General features: G+C 43.6%; 1 protein-coding gene across 1 annotated transcript in view; it reads right to left on the bottom strand.

Moving 5' to 3' along the window:
- Nucleotides 1–20,791, bottom strand: part of Aatf (apoptosis antagonizing transcription factor) — an 82,043-nt gene that overhangs the window by 2,607 nt on the left and 58,645 nt on the right. The window lies entirely within an intron of this gene.

Raw genomic sequence — 20,791 nt, 5'->3', positions numbered from 1 at the left:
CCTGAGCACTGTCCCTGAGCTCTTCAGCTCAAGGCTAGCACTCTACCACTTGAGCCACATTGACACTTCAAGTTTTCTGGTGGTTAACTGGAGATAACAAGAGTACATAAGACTCTTGTGCCTGGGCTGCCTTTGAAACTCAATCCTCGTATCTCAGCATCTCAGCCTCCTGAGTGGCTAGGATTAGGATTACAGGCTTGAGCCACTGGTACCGGCTCCTAAGTAAACACTTTAGCTTGGAAATGGTGTGTGTGTGTGTGTGTGTGTGTGTGTATGCACGCACACGCACACGCACACACACCAGTCCTGAGGCTCTGAACTCAGGGCTTGGGAGCTGTCCCTGAGCTTTTGTGCTCAAGGCTAGAGCACTACCAACTGAGCCATAGCTCACTTTCAGCCTTTTGATGGCTGAAAGTAATAAGTCTCACAGACTTTCCTGCCTAAGCAAGCCATGAACTATGATCTCAGCTTCCTGAGTAACTAGGATGATGGGTATGACCCACTGAGTTTAACTTGGAATTTTCAGAGCATCTCTATGTATGTATGTATGTATGTATGTATGTATGTATGTATGTATGTATGTTTATTTTGTGCCAGTCTGGGTGCTGTTACTTAGATTTTTGCTTAAGACTAACTCTACCACTCCAGCCACAGCTCTACTTCCAACTTCTTGGTGGATGAAGTAACAGTAGACTGGCAACTTGGACTGGCTTTGAACCCTAATTCTCAGATCTCAGCCTCCTGAGATCTGTTTTTTTTAACTGGCATTTCCATTTGATTTTCCCTAAAGATTTCTATTCTGTTGTACATGCTTTATGCTTGATTTTTTTAATAAAAAAATAGAGGGGCCGGGAGTTTGACCTAGTGTTAAGAGTGCTTGCCTAGCATGGATGAAGACCTGGGTTCAATTCCTCAGTACCACATACATAGAAAAAAGCCAGAAGTGGTGCTGAGGCTCAAATGGTAGAGCTCAAGCCCAGGATTGGCAAAAAAGAAAACATCTTAACTTCTTTAATAGTCTTAACGGTGATTAAACATTTCTCTGGAGGTGGGTTGTCTACATAATTATCATTAGGGCACATAATCTATCTATACAATACCAATACAATATAATGTCAGTATGGGCATATAAAATGGCACTACAGATGCATTTTTTTGTGACACAGATGAGGCATTCCCTCCAATTTGTTCATAAAGCTAAGGATGAAGATTATTTACTGGAACAAAAGAGACTCCAACATCAATGGTCACATAAACAAGCATGTGAGAATGAGAGGGGTCATAACAATGTCACTTAATTCTTTTCATACTTTCAAACCTTAGCATCAAGGTGGCTCACACCTATAATCCTAGCTACTCAGGAGGCTGAGATCTGAGAATCAAGGTTCAAAGGCAGCCTGAGCACAAAAGGACCTGAGACTCTTATCTCCAATTAACCTCTAGAAAACGGGAAGTGGGGCTTGGCTCAAGGGAAGGGCAGTAGCCTTGAGCTGAAGAGCTCAGGGACATTGTCCAGGCCAAGTTTAAGCCCCATGACCCACCAAAAAAAAGAAAGGAAGGAAGGAAGGAAGGAAGGAAGGAAGGAAGGAAGGAAGGAAGGAAGGAAGGAAGGAAGGAAGGAAGGAAGGAAGGAACCTAAAAGGAGAAAAATAGAGGCCTGGAAGCCATCTGACTTACAGAGTTCTTTTTACACTGACTGGAGAATTTGTCTTCTCAATCCCTGAGCCCATGTTTCTTTTCTACTTGGCCCCCTGGTTGGTACTCTGGAGGCCTTCCCCTACAGGACTGGTTAATGGTACATGAGGGTCAATGCAAGGTAGATTTGTGCAAGGGAGGACAACTGTGAAAGATCAGCAAAGCGAGGCTGCCTGGCCAGCCCAGGTGTGTTCCATACCTTCAAACTGTCTACTCTGCCACATCCAGTAATAGGATGGAGGCATAGGAAACACCAATCTTTCCCCCGACTTAGACAATGCTAGACCTGGTATCAACTAGGAGACAGGCTAAAACATCTGAAAAAGAAAAAAAAAAAAAAGTACTGTGCACCTAAATCCCTCACCTCACCCCAGGGAACAGAAGAAGCAAGGCCGTCACAAGGCCAAATGCACAGGGAGCCCGATTCTGCGGCAGCATGCTTCTCCCTGCCACATCTTTTCCACCCCAGATGGGCTGTGTGAGAGGCTCTCTGACAGTCTTCCAGGCTAACCTGGGCTCCCTTTGGCTCTCCAGGGGAAGTGAGGAGTTTAAGACCTCTGGTCCTCTTAAGGCTATGCAAATGAACTTGGCTGTTGCTTTTTAAAATACATAACTCCAGCAGCCGATCACATTAGGAATCAAGATTCACACCCGTGATCGGAAATGCTTCTCCCACTTAATCCCCATTCTTGGTCTCAATGGCCAGTGGGAATGTCTATGAAAACGTATTAGTGTTGGTATCATGCTGGAAAAAAAGCGACCAAGTAATTAACAGGACTTGGACCTAAGGTAGAAGGTCGATAGCAGGGGCTCTTCCTTGAATTAAAATTTAACTTACCCTTTATTGCAACCTACAAAAGCAAGTAATGAGCACTAACATTTTTATTTCTTTTAAACTGTCATTTAGGCTGTAGAGGGGATAATTACCTATCTCTAGTGTAGTAAGGTTTTATAACCCTTAGTGAGGCATTTTCTAATTTAATATTTTTACTATATTATCATAAAACTTGTTTCTGAAAAAAATGATCATGGATTAGCAGCCATTTTCTACAAAGACAGAATGTGTGTGTGTAGTGCATGTGTGAAGAGCGGGCTTCGGGAGACTGGCACGGTCTAGGTCTAGCTGTGAGCCGCACGCATGTGGTGGGTGAGAGGCAGTGCCCACGTGTAACAACGTGGCCCCCAGACAAACGCATGGACCCAGCACATTCCCTTCAGTTCCAGGCTCCTCACACGTCTCAGCACAGACCACTTTCACGTTATCTAGACAAACAGAACAAAGAAGCCCAGTAAACCTGCAAACGTTCTGTGTGGGGCTGTGGTCAGGAGCTGGTGGCATCAGGGGCCTGGATGTGCTCTCTAAGACCAGTCCTCCTGCTCTGCCTGGAAACCCCAAGCTTTGAGATGATCCTCTGAGCTGACACACCTCGCACTCCTGCAGTCAAGGCAGATGACTGGCTAAAAGAAGCAGCTATTCTTTCTTCCCTAAAAATGCCTGCACAGGTAAAACATAATATCTAAGCAAGAATCACACCCCAGTTTTTCAAATGTACAAGAGACAATAATGCTGATCGCATTAAAATTATTCAAATAATCTGAATAGAGTATGGTGGTACATGCCTGTAATCCTAGCACTTAGATGCTGAGGCAAGAGGATTGGGAGTTCCCTGGGCTAAACAGTGAGACCCTGTCTCAAAAAGCAAACAGGGTTACATCCATAACTTTCCCTTGATTAATGTGAAATTATTCCTTTGTTGCCTAAGGCACATCCGGCATGCATCCTCGCCATGCATCCTCGCCTTTCCTTCCTTTCCATTCCTCCAGCATGATGTAGGACTTTGCCTGCACACTGCAGCACTGTGGTATTTTTTTTTTCTGCTGAACTTAACCCCCAATACACACACACACACACACACACACACACACGCGCGCGCGCGTGCTCACAAGAACAATAGAATGTAATACAAAAAAAATCAGACTAAAGATTCCAATTCTATCAGCACTCACGTGGGGCAGACACAAGGTTGATGCAGAAATTCATGCGGGTTCTTGCACCTCAAGCCATGTGTTTCCAAAAGTGCTGGTGATGTTACTGCTGTCACCTTTTTTTTCACATTGTGTTCTGAACACATTTACTTAGTACTAGTACTAAGTGTACTTAGTACACTCACTAGATGTAGATGGCCCCTAGCCTCAAAATAACAATATGGAAGCACGATATTTAATAAACAATATCTGAATGCCTACTTGAACTTCATTAGATACCATGGAGGATCACAAACATGTGACACCATATAGCAGTCCAGGATAGCCCAGTCCACATGCACAGACATGCAGGAACTCCTTCTGTGGCTCGCCCTTACTGTTCCTGGGCCAGTCTTCCTGTGAGCCTAGCTGAATCCTCCAGTCTGCAGAAGCTCTAAGGAAGTCCCTGAGCTCCTCAGTGCCAATCTCAGCATTATCAGCCTAATCTAGCTGGGTGAGAAAATGCAGGACACAAAAGACAGCATTGAAGCAGGCACCTGTAGCTCACATCTGTAATCCTTGCTGTTCAGGCAGTTCAAAGTCAGCCCAGGCAGTCACCCACTGACTGCTATTTCAACCAACAAAAAGCTGAAGTGGAGACGTGGCTGAAGTGGTAGAACACTAGTCTTAAGCAAAAAAGCTTATAGACAATGCCAAGCCCCTGAGTTCAAGCCCCAGGACCGGCATACAGCAATACCCATACATTGACTCTTACGTTCCTCTCCGCTCCCCTATCCCCGCCTCTGTCTCAGGGTGCTGGAGCAGTATATATGCAAAGCAAGTATCTTACCACCAAGCTATACCCCAGTCCTGACCCTTAAATTCTGAACACTTCTCTCTGCCTTTACAAAAGCTCCACTCTCTTCTGTTTTATCCATTAGATGCCCAGGCATCCCACAGATCTGCTGAGAAAGGTTATCTTGCCAATTATTATTTGGCACAAACTGGAAAATGGCACTGAACAAGGTATCCTCTTCCAGGAGGATGCAAACCCTCATTTTTTTCCTGGGGCTTGAACTCAAGGCCTGAGCACTGTCCTTGGGCTTCTTCCTCAAAGCCAGCACTCTGCCACTTGAGCCACAGCACCACTTCTGGCTTTTCTATGTATGTGGTATCAAGGAATTGAACCCAGGTCTTCGTGCTTGCTAGGCAAGTACTCTACCACTAGGCTAAACTCCCAGCCCCTGCAAGCCCCCATTCTAACTGTCAGAAACTAAAGTGGGCAAAAGAGCAAAGGCTGGGCATTGTTCCACTGTCCTCCCAGAGAAGCCTGAAGGTCCTAGACAACAGCTTTCCCTTGCGTGTAGTGACAGTCACCAAACACAGCTGATCATTTGTACTGACACACAGCACATAATAAGTGTGCAGTGCTGCAACCTGGAGTCTGGACTGGTTCTGACTGTGTCTCAGACCCATGGCCTGTGGTGAATTCCACAGGCCCCCAAATCCCTGCTTGCTCAGCAGTAAGACAGCAGCAGTGTCCTCCTTCACCATGGTGGTTTTATATTACTAAGCCAAGTCCTTGCTGCATAAACAGCCCAATCATCTAAGATGTTATAAAATGCCACAAGGCACGGCAACCAAAACAGAACCTGGGAGTCCATGTGAATGTCCTGTGGTAGGCTCCCAAGAACACAAGAGACTAAAGGACATTTTCCTTTATCTATTATTCCTTCTGCGGCTCTGACCCAAACTGTCCTGCTCAACATCAGTGACCAGGACCTACAGGGGCAATGTGACAGAAACAGCAGGCGGATGTTACATTCTAAAGGGTGACCCAGTGCCCACTCTAGGATGGGACTTACACTGGAACACAAGATTGTCAAGAGGACAAATCAGAGGCCATCCAAGAGCAGAGCCAGGCACAGCTCTAATAAACAGTGAGCATCACTTAGAATATCCTGCAAGTCAGGAGTGCAAAAAGCTTAGGGTTCTGGAGTGCAGCCAAGTAGAGATCAAAGCACAGCTCTTCCTTTCTTACTTACTCCTTCTTTAAGTCCCCAACAGTAAGAAGATCACAGGCTTTTTCCCTGAAATCACACCTTATTCCTTTCCTGAAAGCACATCAGTTTGAATGCTAAACCACAAAGGAGTGACAGAAAACACAAAAAGCACAAAACAGAGAAAGGAAATAAAAGAAAACAACTGTCTTTCTCCCAAGACCTACTGTATAACAGTTTCAAACTGGCAAAGTCGCTGACAGTGAGAATCCCCTCCTCTCCCTAGTTACCTAAGCCAAGATACAAGGCAAAGCCATCTCAACTTAAACCGCAGCTGCCCAAATCTGCCACAAGGTGGCACTACATGACTCATTTCTAAGAAGACCAGAAGCTGGAGCAAACTAGGCCCATAAATTAGTGGTGTGTCTGCTCTCATCACCATCCTCCCAGGGCTTGAAAGAGACTAGGAAAGGTCTGTTCCAGTGTACTCTTTGGCCAGGTCAGAACTAGGTCCTTCAAACCTCTGCAACTGTTTTTAGCCCTACAGCTTTAAACGATACATGATGACGTCTGGCCTCTGGCCTGTCTCCTAAAGATCCGACAGACTCAAGATTTATAAACATTCAAAGAAGCAGGTTAAAGCCCCAAACAAAGGAACTTCGAAGGATGGAGAGGAGGAAGAAGATGGGGAGAAAGGGGGAGGAAGATGACGGTGAGGAAGAGGGAAAGAAGAAGGGAGAGAGGAGGGCCAGAAGGAACCTAGGATGCAATGTGTGAAGGTTTTCTCTCACTTTAACAAAGATAGAACAACACTTGAAACTTTCACCACTCCACTCCAGTCATCAACATTCTTTTAAAAATTACCTTAGTGGACTTAACAAAAACAAACCAAAAATGGCAGAATGGGGACAGAAGTTGATCTTCAGAGTAAAGGGACACTGCTCCTTCCTATGCATTCCCATTCCATATTCCTGGAGTGAATTCTGCTTTCAGTTTGACTGTTTTGTAACAGATTTGATGAGAGAGAAGACAAACAGCTTCACAGGAAAAGATGACCAAATCATCTATTTTTTAAAGGCGCGTTTTCTCTTTATTTTTATTTTGGAATCAGATGTAAGCTCTCTGTCTTGCTGGAGATGTTGAATATTAACGTCAGGGCACTGTCACTGTGGCAATAGAGTTGGCCGGTGTTGTGTTTACGGTTTTGTGACTGCTGGCTTCAGGAAGATGAAGCTCCTTGTTCAAACAGCAGCCCCTCTAACAGCTCCTGTTAAAAGCCAGGGGATGCTTCGCTGCATAGACGTGAATCACTTCTAGTGGCAAGCAGGGGAGGGAAGGGAAGGAAAGGGGAATGCTGCCCCGTTACACTGGTGTCCACATGAAGACCACTGCCCCATGACCCTGGGCCTGGGGGCGGCCCAGCCTACATCTCCTGCTTCACTGAACTTCAAGGTTCAGGGGGGTCAAAACCCGTAGAAATCAGTGAGGGCATTCAGCAGCAGCCTGGAGAGCCTCAGCCAGGCTCTCCGCCCTCATGCTCGGGAAGAAGTTGGAGGGTTTTGAGGTCCAATCCAAATATAAAAGCAGCAACTGCTGAGCAAACACAAGACAGCTGGCCCACAGACGGCGAGGCAAGGAAGTGCCGGACAGCAGCAACCAGCTTGTCTGCCTGCTGCCCAAGGCTCGGTCCTCTTCTACACTGGGCTCTGTCCTGCCCATCTCAACAGCCTGCCTGACCTGGCAACTCTATTCTCTGCTCTGACCATCGCCTCTGTGTGGAGGTCACTACAGCAGGACCTCCATTCCCACACAGGCGTTAGCCACTCTGCTAACGTGAAATAACGCTGCACCCGCTCTGTCCTGCAAGGCTGTCCTGTCTGTCATCCAAACGGCCATTTCTATTCATAATCGCAATGGATTCTGTTATACAAGCCCTACATTTAACTGTTGTAACCAAGTTTCAGAGATCAATACCATATTTTCTAATTAGAAAATTAAATTCAATTTGAGATGGACCTCTAGCTTAGACAGTTTACTGAAAAAAATGAGAACTGCTTCCTCCATTAGTTTTGATTGCTAATGGTGTCCTTCAATGGGCCTCCTCCTCTCCTGAGGAAATTGAGAGGAATGCAAACTGAGTCTTGTGGCTCATGCCTGTAATCCTAACTATTCAGGAGGCTGAGATTCCTGAAGGATCTCTATTCAAAGACAGTCAAGGTAGGAAAGTTCATGAGACCCTTATCTCCAATTAACAACTAAACCAAAACAAAAAGGCTGAACTGAAGCCGCAGAAGCTAAAACCACAGAGAAAAAGGGGTGATGAGAGAAGGGAGAGGAGAAGGAAGAGAAGGAGGAGGAGGAAGAGCAGGAGGGGGAGGAGGAGGAGGAGGAGGAGGAGAAAGAGGAGGAGGAGGAGAAAGAGGAGGAGGAGGAGGAAGAGGAGGAGGAGGAAGAGGAAGAGGAGAAGGAGGAGGAAGAGGAGGAGGAGGAGGAGGAAGAGGAAGAGGAGAAGGAGGAGGAGGAGGAAGAGGGAAAGAAAGAGAAAGAGGGAGGGAGAGAGAAGAAAAAGGGGAGGGGGGAAAGAGGGGGAAAGGAAGGAGAGAAGATCTGCAAAAGGCCACTGTGTGCCAGCTCTGGTCAGGTAAGCCTTCTCCAATGGCTCAGCCCAGGACTCCTGACTTTTCACACCCACAATAGGACTATCCCTCGGGTACCAGTGGCACCAGGGAGTGCTTGTAGTCTGCAGCTTAATGGCCTCAGCTGCGTACTCGGCTGGCTTTGAAAAGCTTGATTGCTAAGTACAAAATGAACAGTTTGCAATTCCTCCCCTGGAAGCCTGTGCTGTGGCATACTTGTGCCTCCTCTGCAGGCTGGAGCTATGGAAGAGGCCACAGAGTGCTGCCAAGTGTGTGTATGAGAAAATGTGTATTGATTTCTTCTTTCTTATAAGGGAGCACAAAGCATTGAAGAACAATTGCTCGTCTTTGCAGCGTTTCACATTCCACACACAAGACAAAGGCCCAGCCCCCACTCCCTGAAAGCAGAGGGAAACAGCACAGGTGTCAGGGCCACCGGCCCGCAGGCCTACTGCTGGATCTCCTCACCTATCTCTGCTCAAGTAATTTCCCTCTCAGGCTGATGTTTCCTCATTTATATTGGAGAAGAAAGATCCTTTAGTCTTATTTACCTTTTAAGTGGAGGTGCCCAGAGGGTAAAAGAGTTCATGTTTATAAAGTGTTCCACTCCCCAGAAGGAGACAGGGCTAAAACATAAGGTGTGGGCATGGCTTACTCCAGACCTCATTTCCTGGGCAGTTAGTAACACTCCCCGTACAGGTGCTTCCCAGCAACTGGACCTCAGTGCACACGAGGTAGTACCCTCTTCTACAGACCCTTCTTGGTTTGATGTTTAATGCCAACACTAAAAATAACAAAAGGTAACCATAGGGCCGGGAGTTTGGCCTAGTGGTAGAGTGCTTGCCTGGCATGCACACAGACCCAGGTTCAATTCCTCGGTGCCACATACATAGAAAAAAGCTGGAAGTGGTGCTGAGGCTCAAGTGGTAGAGCTCTAGCCTTGAGAAAGTCCAAGGACAGTGCTCAGGCCCTGAGTTCAAGCCCCACGAGTGGCCAAAAAAAAAGGTAACCATACACAATGCTTTCCAGAGCTTCTATCTGCTTCTTAAACAAGTTGTGAAAGCAGTCCAAAATACTGACATGAAGTGTAATTGGTCATCATAAAGTCCTGCTGGTGCTCTCCACAAACTAATCATTTGTAGGAGGGGCGCCAAAAACCAAGCCTGCTATAAACATTACAGACAAGATGGCCAGAAGAGAAACTTACTGCAGAATATAAAGTTCAGAGAAGTGATTGAAAAGTAAGAGTAGTCTAGAAAAATCTTTTCCTAAAGTTCATCCTAGCAAAAAAGACTTCAAAAGCCTTTTACGTAAAGGGACATTAATGAGAAGTCTGCTCTTCCTTTCTGGTGCTTTTCAAACCGGGCCACGAGCTATGAATAAAAGTAGTGCAACATTCTAGAATGGAGGCACATACCACAAAGAATGAGGTGGCAACCTGGTGCTGAGCAGGATGTAATAGGGACATAGACAGGGGTTCACAGAGCAAAGGATATGACCCAGAAAGCTTTAGTAAAAGAGACAAAAACAAACAAACAAACAAAAACAGGGGGAAAAAAAAAACCTTCTCACCAATCTTACAGGACTGTTAGCAAAAACAAGAGCAGTCAGTTTGTATATAGGTTTCTAAGCTGAAGGCCTTTGGAGGAGTTTTGGAAAGGAAGTCTATAACCAACTGTTTATAGGATGGCATAGATATGGTTCTGTCTATATTGTAGGCAAAGGGACAATGGCACAATATACAGATGTTATAACACAAATTGTTTATTTGAATAATTATCTGTAAATACAGACATCTAGAATAATCCTTTCTCAGAAAAAAAAGAAGATATTTATTCTCTGGAACTGGTGGGCAAAGGAAAAACACTAATCTGGATACCTCACATCTGTAACCTTAGCTGCTTATGAGGCTGAAATCTAGAAGAGGTAGCCTCCTCTCCAAAATAACCAGCAAAAGGCCAGGCTGGAGCTACGGCTCAAGTGGCAGAGCACCAACTGAGTGAGTAAACAAGGAGGCTGAACAAATGTGAGGCCCCTGGTTCTCCTTCAGTACTGGCCAAAAAGAAAAGAAAACCACTAAGGCATACAGAGAGGATATCTCAGGGTTGCATTATACCTGAGGACAAGAGCATATAACCATTTGCTCAAAAATTCCAAGCCAATTCTCAAGCTGAAAAAAGACCTCATAAAAACTCTCGAAAATATTTGTGCTACAAAAAATGCTATATAAGACAAGATGGGAATTAAAATACATTATTTTAAATGCATAAGCATAAAGCACTGATAATACAAGATAGAAAACTATAATAAGCTGAATGCAGTAGCTCAAGCCTATAATCCTAGCTATTCAGGAGGCTGAGATCTAAGGATCATGGTTCAAAGCCAGCCTAGGCATTAAAATCTGTGACATTCTTGCCTCCAATTAACCACTAGAAAACTGGAAGTGGTGCTGTGGCTCAAGGGATAGGGCAATAGCCTTGAGCTGAAGAGCTCAGGGACAACGCCCAGGCTCAGAGTTCAAGCCCCATGACTGACCCCCCCCCAAAATAATGGGGTTCACAAAAGTCCCCTGGCAAGAGGCTGGCACCTTCAATGATTATGAACACCTCCACAGGAGGCTAGAGTTCCTACAGGTTAAAGAAGCAGAATGAAGACAGGAAAGGGAAGAAGAATATGCTCTGAGAAAGCAGGGCCCCACTCCAAATGGTATGAGGGCATGCTGCCTCAATAGTGACAAGTAAGAGAAAGAAGGTAGCAAGACAATCGATTGCTGAAGACCTTCAGTGTGGGCTCCACACTATAAGCTCTGTTTCACGGCAAAGAGGAGTGGCCCCACATCGTATGTGACAAAGGCAAGTCTCCACACGTGCAGAGCCAGTGAGGTCGGATGGGTAGTTAGAGACTGTTAGGGTGACAGTCTACATGGGAAATTAGAACAAAAAAGATCTGGGCTCAAATAAAAAGGAGAAATGCAAAATGGAGCACAAAATGTGCTTCTCACATTGTAGGTCCTATCATTTGCTATGTAAGTTTTCTTTTTTTATAAATAAGAAAGTGATGACGTAGTATACTAAAACAGAAAGTAAAAGCTAACTCTTCTCTATTGACAATGTCACAATGGCATAGCCTCACCAGGCAATGACATGGGAGTTAGTCCAGCCTATCAAGGATCAGTCCATACATTTGACTCAGAATCACTCTCCTTTTTCCCCCCATCAGTTGTGGGGCATGAGTTCTGGGCCTGGGCGCTGTCCCTGAGCTCTTCAGCTCAAGGCTAGCACTCTACCACTTGAGCCACAGTGCCACTCCCGGTTTTCCGGTGGTTAACTGGAGATGAGTCTCACAGACTTTCATGCCCAGGCTGGCTTTGAATCATGATCCTCAGATCGCAGCATCCTAAGTAGCTTGGATTACAGGTGAGAGCCACCATCATCAAGCTCAAGTTTTCTTCTATAAGCATGCATTATTCCGTGTGTGGGGGGGGGGGGTGCGAGCGCGCGCACGTGCTCGTGCATGCGCGCACATGTGATATACCACTTCAAAGTTTTTGCTGATAATGGGAAGTAAGGATTTTTTAGACGTATGCTAGGCTGGTCTTTGAACAGAAATACTTTAGATCTCAGCTTCCTAAGTAGCTAGATAGTATTATAGGTAAAAGCACCTATGCTTGGCTCAAGTGGTTTGTTTTGCAATGTTAAGGACCAAACAGCAAGGCCTTTGAGCATGCTAGGTAAGGGCTTTATCACTATGCTACATCCCTAGCTCTGTTAAGGCAGTGGTGACAAGGTTTCAATGCATGGCTTCATGTTCGCTGGATTGCTTGGCTGGTGTTCTACCACTTGAATCATGCATTTTTTTTTTTTTTAAATCAAAGGGTAAAAGACAGTGTCTTTAAGGAAGTTAGATATCTATCTATGGCAGAGATGAATTGTAAAAACAAAGTGACTGAATATGATGCATGAGAATTCAAAGCTGATTATAATGCAGAAGAATTAAGAGCAGGTTGGGGAATTCAATGAGTCACACTAAAATGTGAATGCCTGATAGGTAACACTTTCCTATACAGAAAAAAGATATCTCCCCCCCCCTCAGTTTTTGATGATTCTGTCTTCTTTACCTTATGCATGGTAGATTCAAGTGTTCGTTTTCCAAAGGGTTGGGGTGAGGCATTATCTGATTCATGTAATTGTAATCCCCCTGTATATCACCTCTATAATAATAAAGTAAATTAATAAAAAAGAATAAATTAAACCAGTATATTCTCTTTTTCTTTTTTTTTCTTTCTTTTTTTCCTTTTTGGTTGGTCATAGGGCTTGAACTCTGGGCCTAGGTGCTGTCCTTGAGCTCTTCAGCTTAAGGCAACCCCCTAACCCTTGAGCCACTGTGGCCGGCTAAAATAGCATATGATTGAATAATAGAATCGTCAGTTAGAACTTTGTGTATTATTGTGCAAAATTCTCCAAGGGTTTGATACTAGACTGGAATAAATAATTTAAAAAAAAATAGCAATGGGGCCGGGAGTTTGGCCTAGTGGTTAAAGTGCTTGCCTAGCATGCATGAAGACCCGGGTTCGATTCCTCGGTACCACATACATAGAAAAAGCCAGAAGTGGTGCTGAGGCTCAAGTGGTAGAGCTCTAGCCTTGAGAAAGTCCAAGGACAGTGCTCAGGCCCTGAGCTCAAGCCCAGGACTGGCAAAAAAAAAAAAAAAAGCAAGTTTGGGGCCAGGAGTTTGGCCTAATGGTAGAATGCTTGCCTAGCATGCACAAAGGCCTGGGTTTGATTCCTTGATACTACATAATAGAAAAGAAAAAAAAAAAAAAGCCAGAAGTGGTGCTGAATCTCAAGTAGTAGAGCTCGAGCCTTGAGAAAGTCCAAGGACAGTGCTCAGGCCCTGAGCTCAAGCTCAGGACTAGCAAAAAAAAAAAGCAAGTTACAGGGATAGAGGGATAGATACATCTGTATTCTTTTAAAATATGTGTATGAAGTATGAACATTAAAAAATGAAGCTGTTGCAATTGGTTTGGGAATAGGAGATGAAAAGTGATGAATAGGTGAGTCTGATCAAGATACATTATATGCATAAGTGGGCATGTCAAAATGAAACTCCTCTGTACAACTAATTGATGCTAATAAAGAATATGTACATATGCTCAAAAAAAAAAAAAAAGAAAAGGAACAATTTGGCTGTCACCAGTGGCTTATACATATAAACCCAGCTACTCAGGGAAGCTGAGATCTGAGGATCACAGTTTGAAGCTAGCCTGGGCAGAGGGAAAGTCCATGAGACTCTTAAATAAGTGGAAGAGGAACTGTGAACCAAGTGGTAGAGTGTCAGCCTGGAGTGCTCAGGCCCTGAATTCAAGTTCCATTACCAGTGCGTGTACCCACATGCACAAACACACACACCCTCAATCTAAGCAAGTTTCAATTATTTTCTAAAAAAGCTTTTAATTGAGCCAGCATGGTGGCTCACACCGGTAATCTAGCTACTCAGGAGCCTGAGATCTGGGGATCACTGTTCAAAGCCACTAAAGAACTTGAGACTCTTATCTCTAACCACCAGAAAATGGGAAGTAGGAAATGGGGCTGTAGCACAAGGGTAGGGCAATAACCTTGAGCGGAAGAGCACAGGAGGGACAGCGCCCTGGCCCAGAGTTCAAGCCCCATGACCCACAAAAAAAAAAAAAAAAAAAAAGCTTTTAATTGAAAGGTATGCATGAATGGGCATACAGATAACTTGCCCCTGGCACATTATTTCCAAATAGTCTAAAAGCTTGCTGATTTCTTCGAAGTAGCAGCATCTGCATATACTACCAGCTCCATTGCTTGATGTTTAACCTGGGCAAGTTATTTAATTGTCCCATGTCTTAGTATTCCCATCATAAAATGCAGATGTTGAACATTTTATAGGTTTCCTATGAAGACTGAATAAAAATGCCCATGAAAGGCTTAGAGCAAGTAGATGTGAGGTTGTTACCCTGCTCATTCCTAGCCTATCAGAAACAGAATGGCACACTTGGGTGGCTGAATCAGAATAAAGAATGACTTGCACTCAGGAATGGAAATGGCATATATTAGCAATCTAATGACAGCCTAGTGACCACTGTGGAAAGCATATTAATGATATATAAATAACTAACTTAGATAAAGGTGAAAATCTTAGGTATCTGCCTACCTACTTTCAAGTTACTTTTTTTTTTTTTTTTTTTTTTGCCAGTCCTGGGCTTGGGCTCATGGCCTGAGCACTGTCCCTGGATTTTTTTCAAGGCTAGGGCTCTACCACTTGAGCCTCAGCACCACTTCTGGCTTTTTTCTATGTATGTGGTACCGAGGAATCGAACCCGGGTCTTCGTGCATGCTAGGCAAGCACTCTACCACTAGGCCAAACTCCCAGCCCTCAAGTTACTTTTTATATACTATAATATCTATAAAATATATTTGAAAAGCCAGTAATAAAATCTTTTTTTTGTTGTTTGTTTGTTTGGTTATGGGGCTTGAACTCTGGACCTGAGCACTGTCCCCAAGCTCTTTGGCTCAAGACTAATGCTCTACCACTTGAGCCACAGTGCCACTTCCGGTTTTCTGGTAAAGAGGTTAAGAATCTCACGGACTTCTGTGCCCAGGGCTGGCATTGAATTGTGATCCTCAGATCACAGCCTCCTAAGTAGCTAGATTACAGGCATAAGCCACCATGCTGGGCCAATAATAAAATCTTTAAAACAACAAACCCTTAAGAGAAATATTTATACTCAAAAAATGTATTGAACAATTAGCATACACTACAAAAAAGGACAGGAATATAGAATGGATCCTATTTGGGTGAGAGTACTAGAAGAATGTGAAAGGATCAAAATACCTTATATACGTGTATGAAAGCAGAACAATGAAGATAATTGAGACTGGCTTGGGAAAGGAGGAAGAAGGAGGGGGTGACAGATGAGGTAAATCCTATCAAAATATACCTATATTAGCTGGGCACTGGTGGCTTAATCCTAGCTACTCAGGGGGCTGAGATCTGAGGATCTCGGTTCAAAGTCAGCCTAGACAAGAAAGTCTGTGTGACTCTTATCTCCAATTAACCACCAGAAAAGTGGAAGTGGCACTATAGCTCAAAGTGGTAGAATAATGCCTTAGCAAAAGAGCTCAGGGACAGTGTCCAGGAAGGCCCATGATCAACAAGAAAAAAAGAAAAAGAAAAAGAAAAATGGTTAACTGTATGTAGATGGTCATCCTAGTGTAACTAATTGGTGCTAATTAAAAATGTAAAATAAAACAAAAGGAATATTAAGTATACTTTGGGGGGAAAACATAATATTTTGAAGAAATGCTCAGAATGTGACCGCAGAAATGACTTCTCTTTCCAGAAGAAGTCATGTACTTTTTTTGGTCCACTACCTACCTAGAACCAGGACTTCAATCTGACAATACAAGTTCTCTAGAACAAGCTCAAAAGCAGAAAAATCAGGAAAAAGAGAAGAAACAACAGCAGCGATTTTTTTCCCCCACATCTTAGGTTTGAACTTTTCTTTGTCCTCTGTGACATTACTGGAAGAAAGCCTCAGGCCTCCTGTCTCTGCACTGGGCGCCATCTTTAATGATGATATATGGGGATCTCTTCCCCTCAGCACTGCTGGGAGGGGGGGGTCAAACATGTGACATTGCCTGCTTGAGTATCAACAAGCGAATTATAAACCGTGTCAATCCGAGTTAATGCAAAGCTGTAATCCTCTTTAACAAGAGATCAAATCACTGCCATGAGTTATGTTTGTTCTATAATCTGATAAGGAAGAGTGGGGGACTGCTAATAAAAGAGTAATGGGCACCTTTAATGATGCTAGTAAAAGGTAGCACTAGTTAAAACACTGCTCTTGTTCCTGCCGATTAGATCAGTGTTGAATATTTGCCTGGACTTGTTTCACCTGTCAGAATAACCAGTGTCTTTTTAGGAGATAAGAAGCCCCAGAGAAAACATCTCATGTTAGCCATACTTGCCTGCAAGTTTTGACCCAGCAGACAGTGTGCTGAGGAGAGTGCTTCTGGGTAATTACCGACAAGTTCTCAAATGTTGAGTGAATTATAGCACAATATCTCACCACAATCTGCATGTTTCTACCAAATGAAAGGGTATAGTAGGGAAAGGGTAGGGGGGAGATAGTTTAAGTAACCCTTAAATTGCCAACTGGAAGACAGGCATGTCACACAAAAATGGCAGGTGTAGACAAATAACCTGTAAGAACTCTAATATATACCCAGGCACCTAAAAATAGCCTGGCAGTGATGTGGACAAAGCCCTTTACAAGACCTGATTGCATTTTTACATTTCTTTTCCAAAACCTAGCAAAGTATTAGGTCCAACTAGAAGAAATGACTTCTTCCCTTGGCTCTCTCCTACTGCACCCTGGAAATCCCCGCCCAGCACCTGTAACCCTGGCAGCTGGCATGCCTGGGGTCAGTGGGAGGTCCCCACTGAGGCATTTCCCCATCCTCTGAGATCATATCCACTTCCTCTGTGTCTATACCCCTCCCCCTCTATAATCTCTCACTTCCCGCCCTAAGCCCTCTTGCTCACCCAACTCATTTTAGGCAGCAGGAGTCTGCTCTTTCTTTACGCAATAAACCCTCTCCTCCTGGACTGCGTGGTCTTCCTTTCGGCAAGAACCTCTCCTTTTTAAATGCTAGCTGTTTTCCAAAAGAAGTCAAGGTGGAATTCTCTGATGGAAGAAAGAAATCCTGGCTGTTCCTACTGAGAATATGTGGTTGCCACATTTCAAGTAAGAAAGCTACACAGAAAAATGTAATGCACTATACACAGAAGCTTGTCTGAAAACCCCTCTCTGAAGTCGCAGATAAAAACCAGAGTGAGCTTTCTTAAGCCAAGAGAACTCAAAATGTTGGGTTCAAACCTTTGTATTGGCCAAAAACAAAAAGCAAACAAACAACAAGCACAAACTGGATGCAAATGTGGCTCAGGTCTGCAAGAAAGCCAATGAACACCGCTCCAAACCAGCAGGATAGTCCATGAGGCTCTCGTCTCCAATTAAACATCAAGGCAAGACAAAAACAGAACAGAAGTGCAGTAATGGCTCAAGTGGAAGAGTTCTAGCCTTGAGCAAAATAAACTCAGGGACAGCATCCAGGCCCTGAGTTTAAGATGAAAGAAAGGGGTAGGAGAGGGGAGGGAGGAGAGAGAAAGAGGGAGGGATGGAAGGAGAGAAAGGAGGGAGAGGAGGGAGAGAAGGAGGGGAAGAGGGAGAGAAGGAAGGGAGGGAGGGAAGGAGGGAAGGAGGGAGGGAGAAGAGTTGAGAGGATAAAAAAAAAGAAGAAAAGAGAACGCCAGGGGCAGTGGCTCATGCCTATAATTCTAGCTACTCAGGAGGCTGAGATCTGAGGATTACAGTTCAAAAGCCAGCTTGGGCACAAAAGTCCATGAGACTCTTACCTCCAATTAGCCATCAGAAAACCAGAAGTGGCTCAAGTGGCAGAGCTGAAGAGTTCAGGGACAGTGTTCAAGCCCTAAGACAGACCAAAAGGGGGGAGGAGAGAAAAAGCACACGTGCATGAGCACATGTGCACACTTACACATACACACACACACACACACACACACACACACACACGCACACACACACAAAACAATTACCATGGGTCATGCCTAATTCTAGCTACTCAGCAAGCTGAGATCTAGATTGACGTTTGATTTCAGCTCAGGTAGAAAATTCCAAGAGACACCATCTCTAGTTGATGAGTAAAACGCATGGCTTAAGTGGCAGAATGCCTGCCCTGAATAAGAAAACTGGGCAAGGAGTTGGAGCCTAAGTTCAGTAGAAGAATGCTCTCCTGACAAGTACAAGGCCCTGAATTCAGTCCTCAACACCCAAAAAACAAATGAACAGAAAAGAAAGGTGAGTAGAATGTTAAGACCCTGAATCCAAGATCCATTATATCACAAAGGGAGCAAGTGAGCGAGATAGAAAAAGAACCTACAGAATGGGAAAGAAATCTCTGCCAGCTATTCAATGCATAAAAGATTAATAACCAGATTATACAAAGAACTCAAGAGCTCAAAAAAATTAAACAGTAAAAGAATAATAAAATTAATATATGGGCAAATAAATTGAACAGACCCTTCTAAGAAGACGACATACAAATGGCCAATAAGTACATGAAATGTTCAATAACCTTAACCATAAAGGTAATGTAAATCAAAACAACACTGATTCCATCTTGTCACAGTCAGAATAGTAATCATGAAAACAAAAAGGTTATGTATGTACTTGTGGCTCACACTTGTAATCCTAGCTACTAAGGAAGCTGAGGGCTGAGGTTCAAAGCCAGCTCAGGCAGAAGTCAATGAGACTTCATCTTCAATAAGCCAGTATAAAGCAGGGATGCTAGAAATGTGGCTCAAATAGTAGGGCATCAGTAGTAAGTCAAAAAGCAAAACTGAATACATTAGGTCTTGAGTTCAAGCCCTGGTACCAGCCCAAAAAGTAAATGGGAGAGGCCAGGAGTTTGGTTAGAGTGCTTGCATGCAAGAAGACCCAGGTTTGATTCCTCAGTACAACATATAGAGAAAAGCCGGAAATGGTGCTGTGGCTCAAGTAGTAGAGCACTAGCCTTGAGGAAAGCCTAAGGACAGTGCCCAGGCCCTGAGTTCAGTCCCCAGGATTGGCAAAAAACAAAATAAACAACAACAACATATATATATATATACACATGGAGGGAAGGAAGGAAAAAAGGAAGGACAAATGCTGATAAGGAATCCTCATGTCCACTGGCAGAAATGTGAACTAGTGGGGCAACCACTATCAGAATGGAGATTCCACAAAAAGCTAAAAATGGACCTATGTAGGCCCTGAACATACCACTCTTAGGCATATATCTGAAGGAGTATAATTCAATATACCAGAAAAATATCAATATACCTATGTTTATTACAGTTCTATTCACAGCAGCCAAATGTGAAATCAACAGGGGTGCCCAGTCCTTAAGGATCCAATGAATGGAAAAGAAATTATGATGTATATTATACACCATGGACTATTACTCAGCCAGAGAAAAATGAAATTATGTTATTTGCAAGAAAGTGAGTAGATCTAGACACTTTCATGTTGAGATAAGGCAAACACAAAACACTAAATATAACATGCTTTTAATCATTTGTGGAATACAGACGCAAAATGATGAGGATGTGATAGTACAGTATTGGTAATGGAGCATGAGTAGAAAAAGGGAACTATCTGAGAGATCAGCATGGTACACTGAAGCGTGAAGACACACACACAAACACATACACACACACAGCATAGTAAAACCCACTAGATGATATTTGAAAAAGTGGGGAAATGGGGAGGAGAGAAACAGGAATATGGCAAAGGATATGAATTGTTCAAGATATACTATATGCAGGAATGGAAATATCACAATGGAATCCCCTATAACAAATGTGTGTTGACTCAAAAGTAATAATGACCAAGAAGAAAACCAGCAACCCAGTAAAGCTCAGATGAATTCCATGACAGTGCCTTTTGTGTCTGTGCAGACCACAGGATTCCTTGCCTTCTAGACAAGATGACAGGAAGGCAAACATAAGAACTGTGGGAGCTGAGTTGCCTCAAGACAAGAGTACATTAAACAAAGGCATTTTTAGGATCATGGTAACTCTTCCCTTGTATCCAAACACAGATCAAAGTGGGATTTCTTTGGGTTTGTCTCAATGCTGGGAATGTTCGCCAGTCACACAACAGAAACTACCTGTCTACCTCACACTCCAGAAGGCACAGATCTACTGGGCCAGCACAGAGTCAATGCCAGGGATACATGAAATTTCCACGAACACAAGCAAACTACTGACAGCATACAAACCATGTCCAAAGTATACCAAAAATGCTCCTAAAAAGGAAACTTGATAACCCAGAACTTCATATTTTAAAGTTTTCTCTTGGGGCTAGGAGTTTGGCCTAGGGGTAGAGTGCCTGCCTAGCATGCACAAAGACCTGGGTTCAATTCCTCAGTACTACATACATAGAAAAAGCTGGAAATGGTGCTGTGGCTCAAGTAGTAGAGCTCTCGCCTTGACAAAGCCCAAAGACAGTGCTCAGGCCTGGAGTTCAAGCCTCAGGACTGACAACAACAACAATAACAAAAGTGGTTGCAACTAATACAATATTGTGAATAGGAATTTTTTTTTATGTTTTATCTAACATTTCAGCTTTACAAGCATGTTCTATTTTTTTTAAAAAAGAGTAATATTAAACAATAATCTCAATAAACACATTATATGTACACTTCTCCAATGATTTCTACAGCCATTCTGTAAGAGCACACGTACAAGTCTCCTATGCACACAGTCACGTCATCTATCCTGACCCTCTGCCCCAGAGAGGAAGTCAGATGTCCTAAGCAGATTGACTAACAACATTAAAAACAACAAAGCAATGCAGCAAAATGAATCATTACAGATGGCATTGAGATTTATGGAAATTGTTGATTT

This window comes from Megascapheus bottae, chromosome 17 (genome assembly GCF_031878675.1).
Source record: "Megascapheus bottae isolate mThoBot1 chromosome 17, mThoBot2.hap1, whole genome shotgun sequence".
In the NCBI taxonomy this organism is placed as follows: Eukaryota; Metazoa; Chordata; class Mammalia; order Rodentia; family Geomyidae; genus Megascapheus; species Megascapheus bottae.
Note: the sequence above shows the minus strand (reverse complement) of the source record. Positions and strands in the feature narration are given on the sequence as shown.